Source organism: the organism of the source record quoted next, unplaced genomic scaffold (genome assembly GCF_019419815.1).
Source record: "Pyrus x bretschneideri cultivar Hongxiangsu unplaced genomic scaffold, Pyrus_bretschneideri_v1 Contig21, whole genome shotgun sequence".
Taxonomy (NCBI): Eukaryota; Viridiplantae; Streptophyta; class Magnoliopsida; order Rosales; family Rosaceae; genus Pyrus; species Pyrus x bretschneideri.
This window is the reverse complement of record NW_025999513.1, coordinates 1,852,620-1,858,619: the sequence shown is the minus strand read 5'-3', so window position 1 is coordinate 1,858,619 and position 6,000 is coordinate 1,852,620.

Here is a 6,000-nt window from a genome sequence, read left to right as displayed (position 1 = left end):
TCTTGGTAGGAGTTGCCCTCGGGCCAAGCAAAGTAAGACGAGGCTGAGGCCGCTCCTCGGGCTCTCACTCTGATGACTTTACCACGGTTACCTTTGCCCGCCTAGGTACTCGAGTCTCCACTTCAGGCCTAGCATCGGCCTCTGATTCTCCAAAGAGCTTGGAGATGTTTCTAGTGTCTCCAACAGCTTGGCTGGACTCCGCCTCTCGCCTTGCTGCCTTAGTGACGACCTCTTAAAGGACAAGTGCGTCTACAACTTTTTCTTCTAGTCCTGAAAACCACTTCTTTAGCATTACCTTAGGCTGCAAGATCAGAATGAGAATTAATAAACAATAGACTATGAAAGCATCACAAAAGAGAAGATAAAAGTAATAAGGTATACTTATAAGAAAAAGCTAGTTCTTCTGGTTGATCGTCTCTTTCCAGTTCTCAAGTTCTTCAATTAGGATTTGAAGAAGAATTGCCCGAAGAGACAAACGTAGGCTTCCATAAGATCTGCTTTATACTTCTTTTGCCACTTGGCCTCCCACCAAGTGGTAAAGATTGAGTGCATTGAAAATTTAGAGCCACAAGTTATGGGCAATGCGGCTCATCACTTCTAGGTTACGCTGAGCTGCCCAAAATGTCACATCGACAGGATAGCGAAGACGGAATGAGGTTCCACAGTGCATGGAGTCAAAGTAGCGCACTAGGATCAACTGCCTAAATCCTAACTACCTACCACAGAAATTGAGATGGTAGACCTCTAGCCCACGCTCGTAGCCCGTGCGGTCACTTCGCACTCCCCAAGCCTGGTCTCGCTACTGGATGCAACTTACAAATTTCTCCTTGTAGAGGCTATTGGCATCTTCCCCAAATGCGTCTTGGAAAATATGGTCTGAGAACCATGTGTACCTCTTGAGCACAGAGGCACCTCACTCCAAGTCTGCCTGAGTTTGACAGAATCTAAAGAAATATAAGCAGGCTAGAGTTCAATGATTTGTTGGATAAGCCTCAGCTAAGATACAAGTTGGAGCCACTCCTTCAGGGAACTCCAAGTTGGGCACCCAAAACTTGGGGAAGTACCACTAGAGCCATAACTGGACCATCTAGGTTAGCCCGTTAAGATTGGTTTCGAAGGGCTCGCCTCTGGTCATTTTGTAGAGGAGGTGATAGAGGTGTGCAAGGAGGAAGGGCCACATGGCCATTTCATCGAAGGAATGAAGGGTCTCCACCAAGGGAATCCACTCTAGCTTCACTCCTTTGGATTTGTTTGTGAACACATGCTTGTTCAACCAATATAAAAGGAAGTACATGTGTTCCTGGGACCTATTTACAATGGAGGAAGGTGGGTTGAATGTCTTCTTTGCGAATAGGATAAAGCCCGCGAAAGACGTCCCATAGCTTTTGAAGGTAGAAGGAGTGTACGCTACGCGGGTAATGGACTTAGAAGCAGATAAGCTTTCAGCAGTTGAGCTAGAAAGTGAAGACCAATCATGGGTGATGTCCACGCACCTGCCCAAGGGCCTTAGCCCGAATACCTGAGTCATGTCAATGACCGTGGAAAACATGGGACCCATTCTAAAATTGAATGTGTTGGTCCCATTGTTCCAGAAAAGAAGAGTTGTGGTCAGGAGCTCGAGCTTGGCAATCATCGTGACCTTGGAGAGCATGATAAGCTTATAGATTCCGTTGGCCATCCACTTTTGCTTCCAGATGGGCTCGTGCTCATGCACCCACTGTGACCAGGCCTCCTCTCTTATCAGTGGAAACCCCTTCGAAAGTTGGACCACTTGAAGGCCGAGGTGCCAGCCTCAGTAAAGTAAGGATTGGGAGTAAACTAGTTGGTCGAGGGTATGTTATTTTCCACCGCAATTGGGACTCAAGCAATCCAAGTTAGTCCCAAAGAATGCACTCCTCATTCCTCAAAGAAAATTAAGAAATTCAGGCCAAACCGAGGGCAATGAAAGTCGTTGAGTCGACGACACATGGTGGTTATGCCCTCACTGGACTCACATGCAGGACGAGTTTTAGGTGCCATTGATTGATTAAGTTTTGGGAAGAAAGTGGAGAGGTTTGAAAGCAAAAAGCAAAAAGGAACTGCTAGGGAAAGAGAATTCTGGAAAATCTGGGAAGTTTGAAAGCTCAGAAAATAGGATTGCTAAAGGTATTTGGCCAAGAAATTTAAATGAAGATTATTTAATAGGTAGTTAGTTAACGTTGGAAATCATGGGTTATTGCAAAGGTTTATTCGAAAACGGTTGTTTAAATGGTGCAGGTCCCGAGTTAAAGCATGCGGCTGGTATTTAATCATTATTACGATCTCGATTTGCAGACTTAACAAATGATTAAAGAGGGCACTATTTGGGTTAATATTTAACATTGGGCTTTGCATTAGGGAAAAGCCCAAAGGCGCCAAAACAAGTCGAACTTGCCCAAAGCCCAGCAATGAGGCCCGAAGCAAACTGAAGCCTTTTCAAGCTAAGGCATAGGCCATGTGCCTATGATGGAAATGAAAAATGACAGAGACCAACTCACTATCAGCCAAAATGCACTTTTTAATGGCATTACAAGTATATAGATGATCATTCACTGCTATCCGAGAGCCATCGCCCAAGAATAAAGCTGAAGCAGTCGGTTTGTACCCAGAAAGCTGAAACTTGTCCATATTCAGGCTTTTTAAAGCTATAATTCCCTTAGAAAAGCTATCTTTTGTCTAGTGTAAAAGCTCTGCTACCTTCCCTTAGTGTTGTAGTATTGATTCCCTCGTGTAAAACCTATTTACCATCCATCCTTTTTAGCATACAACCTTTGTAAACTCAAAGAGAAATGGTTGCAAGAAGTTCGACCTTGCCTAACAAGATGAAATCTTGCCCGAGTCTCTTTGTTTGCACTTTAATTTAGTAGATTTTTCGCTTAATGTACTTTTTAGCATGTATTCAAGCTATTTCCAATTATTTTCCATCTAAGAGTCCCATTTGCATTCAAATCTATTTAACTTAATAAACCTGTTTTCATCAAAAACAAATTGCGTTGAAGGAAATGGTTAAAAGGGCCTTGAACTTCCTTTTTTTTAAACGTAAAAGATTAAGAACTAAAAGTCCTTGTTCACAAGGCAAGAAAAAGAACTTAACGCAGACTTAACCTATCTGCGACAATCCTTTGATAACAAGAAGTTTAAGTAACTTGGGGTGTAAGTAATCAACTTAAATCACATCTATTATCTGTTATATTAAGATAATAGTGGCACGCCAAGATCCTTGTTAGTTTTGATTGTGAGCCTCAAGGCTTACCCCTAAGGCCCCACAAAGGCACCTTTCAAACTAACTATAAACTCTTCTTCCAGCACACCAAGCAGCAAGAGCTCGCCCGACAACACACCAAGTGCCAAACCCTATGGAGCTGTGCAAGGGGAAATCATAGCCCGAATAGGATGACTGTGCATAACCTAGTGAAGAAGGTATATGCTAATTTCCCATTTCCATGTCAGTAAAAGCTGAAATTGGTTGAATGTCAAAATTGTCGTAGTGTAATATTAAAAATTTGAAACTAACTTCAAACCTTAATTAATAGTATAAAATGTACTTATCCCATTCATCTGAGTGCAAAATATACCTAGGGGCTATATCGAGTTTAATGAATTTTGTTTGACTATCAAATCTAAGTGTAGTCAATACACACTATAAACATGAAAATCATGTGACAAATGAGACAAGAACAGGTGTACAAAGAATATTATTTGTATTAATGAATTTGTAGGGTTACAATCTCTTTACAACTTGATCCTCTGATTCGATCTCCGAAATGTGTAGATGTGTAATGTTGTTGATCTAAGGGTCGCGATGACTTGATCTTGGATGAACGAATGCCGCAAGGTTTTGGCTCTTGGCAATGGAGGAACCAGCATATGTAGGGGTGCTTGGTGGTTCTTCACGGAACTTAACGAAGAACACAAAGGATTTTCCAAGTCTTCTTGAGTGTTTGAGTGTTTAGGGGCTCTGAGTGCTTGAGAGCTTTAGAATTTCAAAGCTTCAGCGTCTGGGTGTGAAATGATTTCTCTACCCTTTTCTTTATCTTGGAGCCTCCTATTTATAGACTTTCCAAGCCTTGACTACAGATGGATTTGACTCCATCAATTAACATTTGATTTAATTAAATTAAAATCAAATAATTCTTTTCCACCAAGTGTTGACACATGTCATTCTTGATGACTCATCCGATTTTGTTGAGTCACACGTCATGTGTACAATTTGTGCGACACGTGGCCCATGCCACGTATGCCCTGGCACGTCGAAACTTTAAGGCATTAGTGAATATTGCTGATGCGAAATAGATAAGCACACAAATTAAAACCCTCTTGTGACAATTGTAGTATATAAATAAGTAGGGATCGTTCTTAACCGGGGATTAGGAGGGATTGCAAAATCACTTGGAAACTGACTCAAAAACGTAAAATAAAGTTTGAAACACTAAACTAGACTCAAAGAATGCAAAACTAACAATAAAAACACTCAAACAAATCAAGAGACTCAAAGAATACAAAACACTTATAAACACAAATTAAGACACTTTCTAACTAAATTAGACACTAAGGTAAAGGGGGATTGTGGTTTTGACGAGATTAAACTAAATACACAAATTGTAATTTAAAGGCAGAATTTAAATATGAATGTGATGAAATATGGAATGAATGCTAGATAGAAGGTTCTTCTCCACACATGTCACATTTGCATACACTTTGATTTTCAGTTGGTCTTTCGATAAATTATGAAACTCAACGCCCCAAATTAACTGTGAATTGCACTAATTAACCCTCAGTTTTTCCACAAGTTATTAAGTTGGATGATTGCATACGACAACCCAAAACATTCCCTACAAGTTCCCTACATGAATTGCATAATAGAGATACAAGCAAGAATCATTAAGTTCTATGAAAAACATAAGCATTGACGAAGCATTCGTTACTATGAATTGCATGAAACTTATGCTAAGAATTCATTCAACGCGATCGTTTTCAAGCGACCTTCACTACTTCTGATTATAAGATTGTAACTATTAGGTGAAACTCCCTCATAATCTAGCATCATATTCATGCATGAAAACTAAGCGTGCACTCTCAATCAACATACACAAATAAGTTATCAATCAAATAGATGAACGAATTGAATCCACAACTTATGAAATTCCAACCGAAAGTAATCAATTCATATTGCAAGCATAAACATGGTTTCGAATCACCCCCTAGCTAACTAGGGGGATTTAGCCTCTCATGTTCACAAAAAGAGAATTACAAATGAATTTAAACATAAAGCACAAAGGAATGATTACACCTAAAACGCCCAACGAATCCACGTGAATTTCGGCGCGTCTAAGCTCCTCTTTTTCCTTTCTTCTTGCTGCGGCAGTGAGGTTTTTGGGAATTTCTGGATGTTGTTTTGGGTTGGGGACGGATTTATGGAGGTTTGGTGGTGCGGCAAGGATATGGGGTGGTGTTGGAAAGTTTGGAAGGTGGCTGGGAAGGTGGAGGAAGCTGCGGCAGAGAAGAAAAACTGGGTTGGTGTTGCGGCTGGATGGGGAAAATGGAAAGGTTATGTTGGGTATGGATTAGAATATGGGAGATAATGGAGTGAATAGCCTAGGGTTATGGGATTTGGCTGCAATGGCTGGGGACAAACACGGCAGAGAAGGAATTAAAATATATGGTGCTGCGGCTGTGTTGTTTTGTAGGAGAATTTGGGAGGTTAGTCACGGCTTAGGATGTGGCAGATGTCTTGCGGCTGTTATGAATTCTAGGAATATGGTGGCTGCTGCCTAGGGAAAGAATGGGATGATACGGTTTTTAAAGAATGAATCAGGGAGAATGGAGAGAATGATAGAAAAATGTAAATGGTGGCTGCCGCTATTTTTTAATTCCTTAGGGTTATGGTGCGGATTGGAGTGTAACAGGTTATCAAGGTGGCTGCATGATAGAGTTAGGGTGAATGATAGTGCACGGATTAGAGATGAAGGGCTGATGGAATGC